Raw genomic sequence first — 17,721 nt, 5'->3', positions numbered from 1 at the left:
GGAACCTGTACGAGAGAGAGAGCATCATTTGTTACAGCGCCGCTTTACTTCCAAGTTGTGCCAGCGGCTAGATGCATGTGAGGTCGACTGTCTGTTACTAGACAGTCCAGCTCTAGTTACTAGTTACTAGTTACTAGACTAGTTACTAGACTAGTTACTATTAGTTTAGTGTTTGTAACCGAACCTAAAAGCATCACGTACGTAAAGAAATAGCATCGTCCCCAGTGCGCATGGTCGGAACGTTATTGAGTTTCTACGGTTTACGCATGCTATGATAACGTACATTATTTGGTGAGTTTACCGTCCGTAATGTTTGAGGGCACTAAGAAATAGCGCTGTCAAACATGGCGGCTCCCATGGCTCCCACTTCAGCGTGAATTTCGTTATGGCTGTGCTCTGACTCGCGTTGATCATCAGTAATTATTGAAATGAGCTTTCGCTTTCTCTATATTCACCTGAAATGTTACTTATGAGCGCATAGCGCGTCCAATTTCGGAGATCGTTCGGCGATTCCGGCGCCCACAGCCCTAACGAGGCGCGTTGGCATAGCAACAGGATAGCTGCGAATGGATTGTCTTTGCTTGGACCCGTTATGCACGAGGCACCAGACGGCGCCCTGTTTTATAACGTCTTCCTTACGTTTGCGTTACCGTACGGTAAACTAAGTCTTCAAAGGACGTTCACCGTAATGTTGCGCAAGCGTAGGTAAGGCAATGAACGCTATTCTAAAGCTGTCTACTGTCGTGCCGCGCAACCGTTTCGAAGAATTTGTCGGCAGTGCCTAAAGCATGCCGTACTCAAGTGAGCAGAAGGCGAACATGGTATTATTCTTGGGGGCGGCACGGGGTGACAAGAGGAAAGCTGCCAAGGTATACCGAAATCGGCAATGTGAGGGAAGACCTAGCGTGAACACAATTATGAGGAGTTACGTGATGCTGAAAGAGACAGGTAGCTTCAAGAAGACGCGGCACAAAAAGGGGACGATCAGTGAAGAGGCTGAAGGAGACATTTTGGCTTTCATGACTGTAAACCCTCATTCCAGCGTGTGGGATGTGAGTGGTGAGGTCGGCATTTCAATGTCTTCAGTGTCAAGAATTCTTAGGAAGGATTAAATGCATTCGTATCACCTCCAACTGCATCAAAAGCTGCAAGAAAGACACTTTCAATGGCGGCTTGATTTCTCAAATTGAATCCTTGTGAAAAGTGACGAAATACCGGATTTTTTTACAATGTGCTCTGGATAGATGAGACAGCCTTCTCTACAAATTCTCAAGTCAACATCCATAATGCGCATTACTGGAGCGATGCGAACCCGCATTGGGTGGCGCAGACCAGATACCAGTACCAACGGTTATTCAGTGTGTGCTGCGGTATCTTTGACGGAAGAATAATTGGCCCCATATTTTTGACCACATGCTCACTGCTCAGTGGTACGTGAACGGCAGCTTGGAAGGCCCAGTCGATGATTTTCACTGTGATCTTCCTCGTGCGTTTTTAAAGCGGACTTGGTATCAGCTGGACAGTGCGCCAGCTCACAGCAGGAGCCTTGCCCGAGCTTGGCTTGACGAAGCCTTCAAACGCCAGTGGGTTGGGTGGCATGGACCAGTGGCAAGGTCACCGGACTTGACACCTCTTGACTTCTTCATGTGGGGACATGTGAAAGACCGAGTATACCGCAAACCTACAACTACACGAGAAGCGCTAAAGACAGAGATTGCTGAGGCCTGCAGTGAGATACCGTCTAGCGTCATCAAAAAAGCTACATTGGACGTGCTGAAAATGTGCCAATACTGCAGTATAGCAGATGGCGACTTGTTTGAACACATTCTTTAGACAGACATCACAGCGAATAAATCTGTACAATCATTATCCATGAATAGAGCGATCTGTGTGAAACGTTTGTACGACGTGTGATTCCGGAACAATGAGGCCAGCAGAACCTTTTAGAAATATTTCTAGACGGGAATCTAAAGGCATCTATCGCACATAAATCAAATAAATCTTTAGGCACGTAGGGCCGTCTGGGCTGTACTTGTCGGCGATAAGCTGGCCTCGCCGCCTACGGGATTATCTGCCTGAGCCACGTCGAATGCTCGGTTGCCATAGTCCGAAATTCAAATCCCAGTATAAGGGCTTCTTTTGACGATGGTGAGCTTGAAATTCACCTCCTCTAGTGCACAACATCTGCAGACCTCGAGTGGCGCCCGACATCGGCAAAAGATACCGAGAGTGAGTGGGGCTATATTATTCCAGGTACCACCAAATTAGGAAGGCTCACTAAGCTTCTACAAAGACACTCGCTCACGAGAACAGGAATTTGGCCTCCCTGAAGCAGTATCCGGCAACCGCCTACGAAATGGTGCCTACAATTCACCCACGGCTTTCAGTCCCCAAGAGCTGCGGATCGCCTGACCAAGGCGGTGGTCAGACCTGTAACGCAGCAGAGGGTGCAAAAATCTCTGGGTCTGGGCAGGCCGCCAATTGGAAACTGACCCTGTCAACCTTTAATCACCCAACTCTGTCGAGTGAAACTAGCTGCCTTAGCTGCATTAGTGGCTTTAGTCAGATTAGAGCGGGTGAGGCTTTTATATTGCCGAAAACCTGCCATATCCTCTGTTATAGAGGTCTCCCAGATAAGCACTACGGGGTAAGATTCCTAATCCATAAGGACATAGCGGGCACCATTGACGAATTCTAGATTATTAATGAGAGGGTAGCTGTAGTCGTAATCACACTTAACAAGAGGTATAGAATAAATGTAGTACAAGCCTACTCTTCAACATGCAGTCACGATGATGATGCAGAAGATGAGGTCTATGAAGATGTCGAATTAGCGATGAGAAAAGTGCAAACTCAGTATAGTGTAGTACTTGGCTATTTCAATGCAATAGTGGGGAAAAGCAAGCTGGTGAACAAGCAATTGGCAACTACGTCGTTGACTCTAGGAACGCTAGAGCAGCCATGCTGGTAGAATTACCAGAAAGGACTAAGCTTCGAATAATGAACTCCTTTTTCAGGAAGTGTAGCAACAGAAAGTGGACTTGGAAGAGCCCTAATAGTGATACAAGAAATGAAATTCATTTCATGCTTTCTGCTGATCCCAGCATAGTGCAGGATGTAGAAATTGTAGGTAAGGTAGAGTGCAGAGATCATAGGTTAGTGAAGGCTAGGATTCACATCAATTTGAAGAGAGAAAGTGTAAAATTTGTCAAGAAGAAACAGGTCAACCTAGAAGGAGTAAGCATAAGAGCAGACAAATTCGGGCTTGTACTTGGAAACAAATATGCAGCCTTAGACAGAAATATGAAGATGACATATAGGCAATGAATGAAACCGTAACTAGGCTGGCTTCAGAGGCAGCCATTGAAATGGGAGGCAAGGCTCTAAGACAAACAGTAGGCAAGCTCTCCCAAGTAACAAATGACCTAATAAAAAAACGACAAAGAATGGGAGTGGCCAATTAAACAGATAAGATAGAATTCGAGGAACTGTCAAAACTGATCAAAAAGGCGAAAATAAGTGATATTCAAAACTATAATGTGAGAAAGACTGAAGATGTCGTAAAAAATGGACGCAGCTTGAAATCAGCGAGAAAGAAACTTGGCATAGGACAAACCAAGATGTATGCACTGAAAGATAAGCAGGGTAATATCATCAGCAATCTCGAAGATATAGTAAAAGCAGCGAAAGAATTCTATACTGACCTGTACAGTACCCAGAGGAGTCAAAATACCTCAATTAGAAACAGTAATGAACAGGATACAGAAACTCCTCCTATAGCTAGTGATGAGGTCAGAAGGGCCTTGCAAGAAATGAAACGAGGAAGAGCAGCAGGAGAAGGTGGCGTAACAGTCGACTTAATGAAAGATGAAAGAGGCATAATGCTTGCAAAACTGGCGGCTATTTATACAAAGTGTCTGTCGACCGCAACGGTCACAGAATACTGGAAGAAAGCAAACATTATACTAATGCAGAAAAACGGAGAAGTTAAAGAACGGAAAAGTGAGAGACCTATTAGCTTACTCCTAGAATTATATAAAGTATTTGCCAAAATAAGCTCCAATAGAACAGGGTCAACAGTGTAATTTAGTCAACCAAGGGAACAGGCGGGCTTCAGGAAGGGATACTCTACAAGGGACCACACCCATGTCATATACGAGTACAATAAGCTTCTCTATGTTGCTTTCATAGATTACGAAGAAGCATTTGATTCAGTAGAGATAACAGCAGTCGTAGAGGCACAATGTAACCAAGAAGTACAGAATGCTTACGTAAATACCTTGGAACACATCTGCAGAGGTTTCCTAGCTACCTTAATTCTACACAAGAAAATCCGGAAGATACGTATAAAGAAAAAGGTCAGACAGGGAGACACCATCTCTCCAATGATATTCACTGTGTGCTTGGAAGAACTATTCAAGCTAATAAACTGGGAAGGCTTAGGAGTAAGCATCGACGGCGAATATCTCGGCAGCCTTCGATTTGCCGATGACATTGTTCTATTCAGCAACAATGCAGACCAGTTACAACAAATGATTGAGGACCTAAACAGAGAGAGTGTAAGAGTGGGATTGAAAATGAAGGTGCAGAAGACAAAGATCATGATCAATAGCAGGGCAAAGGAACAGGATAGCCAGTCAGCCTCTAGAGTCTGTGAAGGAGTACGTTTACCTAGGTCAACTAATCACAGAGGGCCCTGATCATGAGAAGGAAATTAATTGAAGAATAAAAATGGGCTGGATCGCACACGGCAGACATTTACAGCTCCTCAGTGGAAGCTTATCATTATCACTGGAACGTAAGGTGTACAATCAGTGCATTTTACCAGTGCTGACATATGGGGCAGAGACTTGGAGACTCATAAAAAGTTTGGGAACAAGTTAGGGACCGCGCAAAGAGCAATGGAATAAATATTGCGAGGCATAACGTTAAGAGACAGAAAGAGAGCTGTTTGGATCACAGCTAGAGCAAATGGGTATAGACGATATTCTGATGGAAATTACGAAAAAAATGGAACTGGGCAGCTCATGTTATGCGCCTATTAGATAACCGTTCGATAATTAGGGTTACAGAATGGGTTCGAAGGGAAGGGAAACGCAGTCGAGCACGGCAGAACATTACGTAGAGCGATTAACTTAGTAAATTCGTAGGTGCTAGTTGGAATCGCTTGGCGCAGGACAGGGGTAATTCGAGATCGCAGGAAGAGGCCTTGGTCCTGCAGTGGACCCAAAACAGCCTGACAATGATGGTTATGATGGATGAGCATGGCGCATCGTAAGTCGAGCTTGGGAAATGGCGGCTTATTGTTTCTGTGCGAGTCTTCATCCGTTCGAAGGCAACGATGCCTGGCTTTTACTGTGCACCCCCCCCCCCCCCCACCTGATATCGCATGAGGACGGGCGCCCAAGTGTCCGAATGCACAGACTTCCTACTGACCCGACGATGCGGGCAGCATGGAGGACAGATATCATCCAGAAAGTCTTCTTGCCAACGAAGTACGCAGTCGAAAGCATTGCTTTTCTATATTGCTACTCTGCTTTCTCAGACGAAAAGCTTTCGGCTTGCGATTTATCCGATGACGGTTGCAAATGCATAATTTTGGTTAAGCACGGCACCATCGTAACGCACGTGCTGACAATCTGTATTTCTTTCGTTGAGAGACAGGGACTATCAACATTTTGGCGTGCTTTTTATTGCCATATTTTGACCAGCTTCATGTTAATTTGGTTTTTATTTTGTTTCAGCTCCGTGGTAGGTCTTTTCTGAAAAGGACTGCGTGAAAGCTGCCTATACAGATTTCAAAACTGAAAAGCTTACGAAGTTCCTATGAAAACCATTCGCCTGAAACAAACTGCAGTTTCAAGGTTGTTTCTGAAGTGCAGCGTATATTTATCCCAACAAGAAGCATCGAGAAGCGCCAGAAAAGAAAAGGCTAGGCTTGGAAGCTGCTTCTTTGCAAGTGTAAATACGGTTTTCAAAGCAGACTCAAGCTGAAGAGGAGGCATAAAACGGAGTAAGTGGTTTCTCCGACTTGCTTGACACCTTGCCAAACCTTCAAAATTCTGACTTCTGGGCTATCATTACCAAGGACGGGAAGGTTTCCTTCTTTGATTTGCAACTTCATTATGCTCCTGCACTTGGTTCGTCGGTGATTGTGTCGTCGGACTTTCACGTAGAGTTGTGTTTTTGCAAAACCCACCTGAGCCAGTCTGGTGATGCGCTTTTCCCTGACAAGCTGTGTGATTGAAAAAATTCGAGAGCAGTGCTACGGACGATTAAAGAGTTTTAGAGGAGAATCTGCACTGATCCTTCTCAAAAGATTCGTACTCTTCTGCAATTGGTAGCAACTTTACTGGGTGAAGTGAGTGATGAAGATTATGCATCCAAATAGCAAGAATGGCATTTCGAGGTGCTAAACGTTTTCAAAAGCCCAGTTGATCTTGTTTTAAACAATGCTAATAAATAACCCCATATTTCTTGCTTTTGCCAAACTTTCGTGTAAAATTTCACCTCATGCGTACATGTTCTTGAGAAGTTCAATGAAACTTCAGTTACCGCACCTTGACACAACAAGGCTCTGTTCATCATATGATGTAAGTGCTGCAAGAGAACAGCAGTTATCTGACTTTGTTTCTTATGGGGAGCGAGTTGTAACAATCTACAACGAGCATGAACGGAGTAACTTTATAATAGATGAAGTGCACCTTAAAGCCTATTTTGTAGACAAGGCTGTATTCGTGACTGGTGCTGCTGCTAATTTATCAAACCCTCCAAAAGCAACCCACATCGTTATAATCCAGAGTCTATTTTTTTTTAAACAAAGATGCTGTGGGCATCTTACCTGTTGCACAAAGTGATGCTAGAACGCCACATGACGTTCTTCGGAAGCTTAATAATGATCTCGAAGCATCTGGTTTAAGAATCATGGCACTCATATCATACAATAACTCCATAAACAGAAAAGCTATCTCATTTTTTTCTAAGCGCGTGTCTCAATATTTTATACTAGCATCCTGCCGATCGATCATGCCCCGTGTTTTGTGGTAGACCCGATTTCCATACTTAAGTGCTATGGAAATACATGGCTGAATCAGTGCAACATTGGGAAGTGTACGTACTTTACTGACAGAAAACGTGCTGATGCCCAGCCAAAGGTACAGCATCCTTTAAAGTACTGTGTCACCTGCAAGAAGCTGTCAAAAAACTAGCTCCTAAACGTAGCGCCCAACACTTACCGCGAATATATGAAACCGTTCAAACAGGGAACGCCAAAAATTTAAGCTTGCCCTGAACATTTTACCTTACCCACTATTGCTGCCCTTAATACAGTTACATTCTAGCATGAAATGCAAACATTCAAATACATCGGCACCATTTGACGTGGTTGAATGTAGTAAATGTAGAGACACCAAAAAAATTAACCGCCCTTCCACTAATAAGAAGAGGGGTGAAAACATCTTCTTTACAGAGTTTCTGGCTTTCACCTGGACTTGGCCCGTTGCCTTGACGGATCAACCTCCTATAATGTTGCACCAGATGAGTACTGTCACCCGCGCCATGCTGCTGACGGCGGCAGATGACTATCCAGTTCTTGTTTCCAAGTTCCGCCTGGAAACAGCACCAGTGCTCCGTCTGCCCTGATTAACCACATCACCGAGGACATCACCGGACGTGCTGTATTTAAGCGACGGGCATCGTACGCGCCTTTCTGTGGGCGTTGGCGGGCAGCAAGATTGCAGACGTGACTAGAGACATCTTTTCACTTTACCCAGGTTGGTACTTCATATTCCTTGCAGTCTAAACACTCGGGTGATCGACGCTTGCTGCTTGTCTGACGCCCACATGTCTTGGTACTTGATTGCGGATTGCTTTAAAGGGTTGAAGATGCTATTATTGTTCGGTGATGTAGAGCAAAACCCTGGTACCGATGAAGTTGACAAAGCCAATGCTGACGTATTGGCTGCCATAAATGTGCTCGCGAGTGCGATGGGGGCACGTCACGCTGAAGTGATGTTTTCCCTTGACGAGGTAAAAGCCAGTCAAAAACTGTTGCAAGAACGAGTGTCTGACATCACCACAAGTTTAACAACTGTCGAAGGAAAAGTAAGCGCTCTCGAAAGCACTCAGATTATGGATGCGACCGAAGTTCACCGCGTTGCTGCTATTGTGCGAAGTGAAAATGCTGCACTGCAAGCACGCCTTGACGACTTTGAGGACCATTCCCGCGGTCAAAACTTAAGTATGTACGAATTGAAAGACATTTTTTTCAGAAAGCTGAGCTCACACTGAAGAAGCCGTAGCTCGCCCTTGCGCCATTAAACATCAAATATTCATTTCAACTCAAACCGTAGGAGCCGTTCTTCCAGATCATCTATCTTTAGAACCTCCTGCAAACGCAATATCACGACCGCATAGACTTGGCTCTTTTGTTACCGGCAGAAATAGTCCCATAGTTGTGAAGTTTGCTTCGTTTAAAACAAGAGAGAGTGTTTTAGCACGAAGGTCCAAACTTTAAAATACGGGAGTCGCTCTACAAGAGGGCTTTTGTAAAGCAACGAGGCAGATACGTAAAAAGCTGATTGATTTCGCCAAAGCTACCACACAACCCTAGAACCTAAGAGATTATCGATTATATATAAATAAAAAATGCTACCTCTACAGCAAAGAAACTGATAACATCTGTGAAATAAATTCCCCTAGCGCACTTGCATCTGACAACCACGTGTATTCAGGTCCGCAACACATTGCTGGTTTTCTTTGGGCACATGCCTCCGATAATGCTACAACTTCCACTGTGTCACAACCTCATAGTACTCCGACTCAGGAATCAGCGGACGTTCAGGCGAAGCATATCGGCGACTATTCGCTCCTTTCTGCGAACATCAGAAGTACTATAAAGAAGTGTGATACCTTATCATGTTTAATGGGCACGTGTGTAGCCGATATTGTTGTTTTAACCGACTCTTGGTTGACAAGTAAAGTCAAGCACGGTGAACTCTTATCTTGTGAAAAGAAATATACAGTGTACAGACGGTGACCGAAGTGACCGATCAGGGGGTGGTGTTTTGATTGCCGTTCTTATGCTAAATTCTTACGTTGCCCCGATTTCCTCTGTACATGCGTTACCTTAAATCATCACGATGTCATTATTTGTGCATGTTGTCGTCCTCCGCTTTCTGCCACCACGTTCTGTGATGAACTCTACGATTGTCTGAACGTAGTTGTGTCTCGATACTCAAAAGCACCAATTTTTCTTATGGGTAACTTCAATTTTCCAGGTATTTAATGCAACGATTCCAACCCCATTGTAGCTACTAATTTATCTAAATGTATAGCTTTCATTGACCTCTGTTCTACATAATCTTTCCCAGCTCGTACAAGAACCAACTCGCGTTACCCCTTCATGTGCAAATGTACTCGACCTTGTGCTCACCAACTATGCCGATTTTGCCTCTTCCCTATCAATACTGCCAGGTCTAAGTGATCACCTTACAATTCACTTTACTACGCCATCGCGCTCACGCCGCACATCGAAACGTTCGAAAATAATCCGCGATTATTTGAGAGCAGACTTTCAAGCCAATAATGCTGCTCTGGAAAAGTTCGTTGACGAGTTCTTTGCGCAGTTCTGGGAACGACAATGCAAGAGAACTGGCGGTTATTTCAAACGCGTCAAAGCGCTCGTCGTTAAATATATTTCGCTGCAAGAGACGTTCGCCATGGTTCAACCTATCGTTAAACCGATTACTAAACAAGAAAAAGCACATGTTCCGTCGCTGCAAGAAACTTACGACTGACAGAGCAAGGTTGGGTTATCAGTCTACCACTGCGGAATATAAACGTGCTCTCATCGGTGCTAAACACAAATATTTTCATTCAACCCTTCCTTCGTTACTTACTTCAAATCCACGCAAATTTTGGAATGTTATAGGCATGCGCGAATCTGATGAAGTTCGCTTGAAGAACGATCGAGGATTCTTTGTCTCAAATAAACAGTGATGTATCTCACTCAATGACACAGTTTCATAATCTTTTTCACATATTGCACCAATAACCATTCCTATTATTTTTGCACCTGACTTCCCTCAAATGGACCCTATCTTTATTGACTGGGTAGGCACTTTTAAACTCATTCAAGTTACGAAACTTTCATTGCCAGCTGGTACCGATGGTATTAGCTACAAGTTTTTGAAAAACACCAGGACTTATTCATCCATTATACTGTAGTATGTCTTTTCGCAGTGATTGCAGAGCGCCACGTTGGCGGACGACTGGAAGGTGGAAAAGGTGGTTCCGGTGCATAACTCTGGTGATGTTCATAGCCCCCACAACAACAAGCCTATCTCATTAACGTCAATTCCATGCAAGCTGCTTGAACATATAATATATTCTAACCTAATGTCACATCTCGAATCAAACTGTTTCTTGACACCTTATAAGCATGGTTTTTGCGAACACTGCTTCTGCGAAGCTGATCTGGTCGCGTTTACCAATGATTTGTTTTCAATTTTGGGTTGTTCATTATTTGTGGATTGCACTTTTTAAGATTTTGTGAAGACACTTGATACTGTGTCACATCAACTACTACTTTTCAAGCTTAGTAACCTAAATCTTGATACTAATCTGATAAAGGGGATCGAGTGCTTTTTGCAGGGCCGTACTCAGTACGTTTCACTTAATGACTTTGACTCACCTGTATGCCCCGTAACATCCTGAGTTCTCCAAAGCTCTGTACTAGGTCCTCTGCTTTTTCTAATTTATATTAATGACCTTCCTCATTCCATTGACTCACAACATAGAATCTACGCTGATGACTGCGTATTATATAGACAAATATCTAAACCTTCTGGTGCAGCCATTCTTCAATCTGATTTGGATAAGATCTCCACTTGGTGCCACACCTGGTCTATGAAACTAAATATTGCTAAGTGCAAAACCATGATAATAAAGCGGACGCCTAACCAGGCTTGATGCACCTACTTTCTTAATAACTCTTTTTTAGCATCAGTCTCTGATTATAAATAGCTTGGCGTATAAATTATATTCAATTTGTAGCGAGTAAACTATTTAATACCTGTCTATATCTGACTATAGCAGGGTACAACCTAAGTCTGCAGCTAAACTCTACCAACATTTTGCCTTGCAATACGCAACTGTGCCACAAAAAAGAAGCACTCATTTGTTCAAGCTTTCCTTGCTTATATTTCTTTGTCTTGTTAGTTCACTGTGCTTTAAAGAACCCTAAAAGGCTGAAATCAATCAAGGACCCTCCAATATGGCAGACAATTTGTTCATGATGCGGATGTAGCACTAAAAAAACAGCCCCTCAAAACAAAAACTTATCGCCTGCGAATATTGGTGAACACAAGTTTGTCATGCCACAAGCTAGAGTAAAAAGTTTATCAATATGCGGAAGTGTTTCCCACAGTGTTGTACCACTAAACATTTTGAATATTTTCACTCTTTGTAGGGCCCTTTCAACGTGCACTCTAGCCCTTGTAATATCAACCGTATCCAGGGCTTCAGCCTCAGAAAACTGGCTCTCTTTTCTTAGGAATGGCGGGGCCTAACAATGCCTACAGCACGAGATGCACATAGCTCATCAATAAAAAACCTCTGTTAACCATGATGTCGTCAGGGAAAGGCTTGAACTTGTCAAGAGGCCGCAGTGTTCAGTAATAGCTTTGTCAAATGCATGTCCACCAAATGCGTCCCTAATAAAAGTGATTGTACCTTCCGGACAGACACACACAAGAAATTTAACCGCATAGGTTGATTTTTACTGGGAGTAAGTCAGCAGAGGACACGTAAAACAACCTGACCGTTGAACTGCAATTTCTGTGCAGTCTACAGCCCATCTTACTCTGCTGTACTTCTAAAAGTACACAGGTGTATTGTTTAACACCTCCTCTCTTGAGGAGGTGTTGAGGAGGAGGAGGTGTTCAATGGCTGGCTGAAGAATTGCTGCAAGAAGAGGAAGTGTGTGCACAAAATACCTGTGCGCAGATGATACACTGCATTGAAAGAGCACACCAACTGATGAAAATGAAATAGCATGCCTCAGAATAATAAACACTAACAAAACTCTATCTTTCGCAGTGGCTTCCAACTTGTTCTCTTTTTCATGCTTCTCCACCAGCTGGACAATCTTGTTTAGAAGTGCCGTATTTGAAATTGCAATGAAGGCATTCAGTTTAGAATCGGTAGTAAGAAGTTCTGTAATCTCCAACTTCTGAGCCATGTCATGTGGTACGTTGGCCTGCATTGCCTTGTCTGCACTAGCCGGTTTCTGTAATTAACGGAGGAGGTTTTGCACCTCCGCTTCTGTGTGTCCTGAAATGAAATATTGAGTAGCAGTAGTAGTATTAATATTAGCTATGTTGTTCTATGTAATTAATCTAATTTAGTGCCCGATTAAGCACCCGGGAGTTCAGTGGCTTGACGCACCAATGCCAATTTTAGCGGGTAATGCCAAGAGGAGGGAAGGGTAAGGGCGGTTGGATAGCAAAAGGACAACAAAGAGCCAGCGTTCCATTTTAGCATAAAGGCAAAGACAGATGGGGCAAGGTCGGTCTAGACGCAAGTGATATAGACATGGATACCGGGGTGGAGATAACATGTGTTTGAATTTGGCGAAGGAGGCAGGGCTGGTGACAGAGACGGAGGAATGCAACTCCGGAGCATGGGTAAGGTAATGCTACAGTAGATATTACGAGCAATTTGCCTCCTGCCACAATTATGGTAATATTGACAAATCATCATCATCATCAGAGTGGTTACGCACACAGCAGGGCAAAGGCCTCTCCCATACTTCTCCAACTACCCCAGTCATGTGCTAATCAAATCATACCTGTCGTCATCTCCAGATTTCCTACATGGGTGCTTCGACAGGAGCTTCCTGCAGGAAGCCAGGTTAATCTGCGGTGCACGAACAAGGAGAAACACATGGATGAACAGTTTTGTCAGAAAAGCTTGTGCACTTGTTTACAAATTATACGCATATGTAATGACAAACACAAAAACAACACAACCATGCAGTAACTGATATTTCATGTGATGCGTCTTTTGTATGTCAACACGTAAAAAACTGTCGCGACTCACCATGAACACAAGTTCTCGGCATTCTGTGTTGGTGAGGCTGTTATAAGGAGGGCGACAAGGCACTGCTTAAGCAGTTGAAGCGTGCTTGCAACGCTTTCATGCAACACTTTCCAAGCATCTTGCAACGCTTTCCAGGATGAGTACTCACCACAGTTTTCGGCTGCACATGGAACGACTGGGGGCACGCAGGCGCAAACTTTCGCCGGAGACACAGCTGACGGTAAATCGTCTCGATGAATATTTCCTGCAAATTGATAATCCAGTCGCAGTCGCGTTTAACATACCAAGAGCGATACTTGCGCACTTTTCACAGCCTTGCAATACGTCAGCGGAATCAATGAAAAGGTAAGTGCCGCGTACCAAGCGCATGAATGCAATGACTCTAGAAACTATCGAATGTCGGCGCCACGAATTCACACATAGATAAGGCACAGAAGGCGATTATTTCTCTCAGATATAAACACAGGATTACGGTAAGTTCCATGGCTGGCTTCTGTCAGTTTCTTTCTGCTTGATCTGAGTTTCACTTGCATTTCGTGCGTCCGTACAGGTACCTTTAGTAAAGGCCCCTTTCTTCAGCCGCGGCAGACGAGGCTTTAGATTCCAATCTTGTGAAACACCACAGCACCGCCAAACAAAGTTTACAATATACGCAATTAACGACTGGATGGGCAAAAAACTTAACAAGGTGGCTCCAGAAGTTGCCTTCCAGGTTGAAGTGCTCGCTGCAAACATACATCTCACCGATGACTTCTTTTGCCAATGCGCATCTTTGCAGCCTACAATTTCCGGAGTTTCTTGTCTCTCGGGAATACATGGAGGCTTACCTCTCCCGCTACGGCACGGTTTGAGCATTGCGGCACGCTGCACGTGTGATTACTAGTCGCTTTTTTCCTCTTCAGTGCCTCCATGACTACCGCGAGGCCGAACCGCCAAACTGCGTCGCAGATTTCTATCACCGGGTGACTGCTTCGGAGGAGGGCCGCGTGGCGCCGCCTGCGTCGTTGGAACGACCGAATAGTTCACTGGCTCGACCACTGGAAAGCAACAAGCATGATAATGGTCGCTTGATTCTGCCTTGAGCTATACCACCCAGGCTTTGCGCGAACTCACTCTATACTGTTTGGAAGAACATCATTTCAGTTATGTTGTCTTGGGGAAATATGAAACCGACAGCCATGAGGATCTGCTTGGAAAATACCGGCAGTCGTCAGGGGCCCAAAACCATGTGTCCATCAATCAAATATCAGTCAGAGACAAAGCTGAGTTTGCAAAGAGTTCCAGAATTACCCGAGCTGGACATGCTGCCAGCATCAAGTGTGCCAAAGGTAGATCTTTATTCATTGCACAATCAATTTCGTGTCCCCGTGACAGATTTCGACACTGAGGCAAGAGCTTCTAGACTGCCAGTGGTAACCTATGTTGCTGGACATTGCGCCCATGCTCCTTTGAAGAAACTAACATGCACATCATAATATGAAAACCTTGTTTAGCAAGATGTAGACTTAGATTATGCTGAAAATGTCCAGAGGTGGGCTCGAGCTCCCACGAGCCGCTGTAGTAGATGCTCTGCTTTTCACAGAAATTATCCTGGGGAGGCTCAGGGCTTTCAGCACAGTTTTTCAGCCTTCCTATGCAGAAGGGTGTACTTGTGGGCCTTGTACTTTTACTCGTTGGAGATACTGAAGACCAAAATATGTTTGTTTTTTGTCACACAACAGACGAGGACATGCAGCTTGTCGTAAGTGCTGTAGCTAATAAACTGTTTAACAATTTGTGCCAGAGAGAACATTATAAATTGTCCCATGCCAAGAACCATTGAAAAGTAACACTATTGAAAGCTTGCATATTTTTTGTCATGACCTAATTGTGTGGCTAGGCTGAATGTACGTGGGCGAACCTTCACTGTAGACTTCAGTTGTATGCGACAAGGTTATTATTTTCTTTATGCAACTGTGTTAAAAAACTTGTTTTTGCTTATGCTGTCTGTTTTTAAAGTGTCATAAAGCCAATTCGTTATTGGGACACTATAAGCTACAGTAATTTATAGGTTAACCTTTTTGATCGGAATAACTACTGTAAAGGCTTGTTTCGTCAATAGTTTGTGCATTGCAACTGTGATGGTGATAAACTGGTTTCAGTAAATGATCCTTCAAATGAATTTTGAAAGGAACTGAAAAGTAAATGTACACTTATTGCTATTTTGGGTGCATCACATTTGTTTATATTTAGGAAAAAATTTATTCCGGGCTTTGAAAATGTGCTCTTGTTATTCAACACCGCAGAAGGGGGCTAGCGAAGATGAAAACCATCTACCAGTTATGCAGGAATAACTCCACACCTTCGCAAAAATGTTCTAATAGCATACCGGACAATGGGAGTGCAGGCCAGGTCCTTTAGGGGACCTGCACGCAATGGATGTAAGTACTAGAAGAGTCCAACTGAATATCACTTCTTTATGATGGTGTTGAATGCAAAGTAGTAGTTCTGCAAGAAGCCGCTACTATTACCCGCAAATATTACGTCAAACTCCTGCCTTTGCTTCGAGTGGTTGATAAGTTCGACTTCGCCCTGCCATTTGTTAGCCGCCTGGTTAGCTCAGATGGTAGAGCTGCTGCACCGGAAAGGTGGTGGTCTTGGGTTTGATTTCAGGACCAGGTTGAATTTTCCTTCAATTGTGAGGCTTTTATTTCGAGGAACCCGTATGGGTTTCCTTTTGAGCAATTGCTACGATCTGGTGGATGTCTCATTATTCTCTTAATAATTTATTAACTTAATAATGCGAAGAACCAGCTAGCGCCAATAATTTCTGTGGCAGTGCTGCATATTTTGCAGTGAAAGAAAGAAATATTCACTTGACTAGGTTGCTATTGCTTCCTGGAAAGTGGTAACTTCTTAAAACTGTAATAGTTGTGACACACACTGGTGGTGCCTCTGCGCGTCGTGCTGATTTTGGTTCAAAAAAATTGCGTACGCGAATTCCTGCGCTCGTCGCGCGAACCTGCGTGGTGAAGCCGCCAAGTAGGCCCCTCCTACCAGTGTGACGTCATACCGTCGTGTGGAGCCCTTGAAGTTGTCTAGGTGGCTTGGCCCAACGATAATAGACTACGTGCAGTTTTAAAACTTGGCGAGTTGCACGGAACCGTCACCGATTTATGCATCCGTGACGCTGCCATCGCACCCAGATCCACGTTTTCTGGCTGCCACTGTGACAAAGGCTGCGATGCAATTGTGTGGGGCCACAATGTATGCTTTTATCTCACACAGCAGGTTGATTATTTCGATGATTACCTAATAGTCCATACTAACGGTCATATTCAAAGCAAACCATGCCGAGGTGTTGCGTTCCCGGCTTCAGAAGTGGCTACAAGAACGACGAGAACCGTTGCATGCGTCAGTTCCCTCCCAGCGATCAGCATATCCGTTAGGCGTGGAATAGAGCCAATCATCGTGCAGAGAAGCAAATATTATCAAAGTCCAAGGTATGCAACCTATATTTCACGAGCAAGGCTTTCCGAAGAGCAACATGCATGTTATCAATGGACCGACTTTCACAAGCTACGAGGCAAGTGGCCGCTGGCTTGAGGGTGCCTTCCTAAAATTTTTTCCACGCCTTCAATTGTACTTGCCTAAACCTCCGCAAAAGAAGTGAAAAAAGAAGGATGGATAATGTCAAATTCTACAGATCTCGCTCATGTGCCGCTTTGTTGAGATGGTGGCACAGATGCATCAAATGAGCAAGATACTGATTCTATTCCTTAAGCTGTGCGAGAATTGAGTGATGTGCGATGTGTCCCGCCACCTCCATCGTGGTACAACATCACAATTGAGGGCAGCGGCGGGCAATTCATCGCATTTTTCAAACTTGAAGTTGATGGAAGAAGGCTGGAAATCGAAAAAGGCGGACAGGCAGAATGCCAGAAAGCGTCGACGACAAGTGCTTTTCCTGTTCAGTCTCGGCATTCTCGAGCGTGAGCACTGCCAACACCGATTGCCTGACATCGCTGATAAATACTGTACACAGCTTAAGATTTGTCAAGGATTAAAAATGATGGGCAAGAGCCAAATTTCTGATAAATGCAAGGTTCTGTGTACGGAGCAGACATGTCGTGCTGTGCCACACTGAAAGAAAAAGCAGCTCGCACAAACCACTCGCTGGAAAAACATGATGCAAATCAAACAAAATAAACTCAAAACCTTGCAAAAAAAGGCTGTCAGAGCTGCAGCTGCCAGGGCTTCCTTTATGAGAAACATTGACAGCTTAAAACAGCAATTCATAAACGAATCAACCCTCAAAATCACAGCACTAAGTGCACTTCCACAAGTGCAACAGCTGGCATTTGAAACATCGTTGCATCAAGTGAAAGCGAAAGGCCCTCAAGCCATCAGATACGCTGGAATGTGCGTCACGAATTACCTGCTTCTTCACATTACAAGTCCGAAGGTATGCAATCTCCTGTACAACACGAAGTTGCTTCCTCCCCCAACCAGCAGCAGTCTGACTCAAATTCTCGCTGATGTGCCCTGTGAGTACAGGTGCAATCAGATTGCTCTAGAAGCAGCCAAAGCCTTCTTTAAGATTTTACATCATTTTAAATAGTGTGGCACACTTGTCCTTGA

At 44.1% G+C, this 17,721-nt stretch overlaps 1 long non-coding RNA gene across 1 annotated transcript; it reads left to right on the top strand.

The window, feature by feature from the left end:
• The first annotated feature begins 5,895 nt into the window (after positions 1-5,895).
• Positions 5,896-14,434, top strand: LOC135916917 (uncharacterized). Its single transcript, XR_010569101.1, has 3 exons — positions 5,896-6,013; positions 7,469-7,772; positions 14,004-14,434. It is a non-coding gene; the product is annotated as an uncharacterized lncRNA (long non-coding RNA).
• Positions 14,435-17,721: the final 3,287 nt, after the last annotated feature.

Source organism: Dermacentor albipictus, unplaced genomic scaffold (assembly GCF_038994185.2).
Source record: "Dermacentor albipictus isolate Rhodes 1998 colony unplaced genomic scaffold, USDA_Dalb.pri_finalv2 scaffold_38, whole genome shotgun sequence".
NCBI classification, from domain to species: Eukaryota; Metazoa; Arthropoda; class Arachnida; order Ixodida; family Ixodidae; genus Dermacentor; species Dermacentor albipictus.
This window is presented reverse-complemented; position numbering and strand designations above follow the sequence as displayed.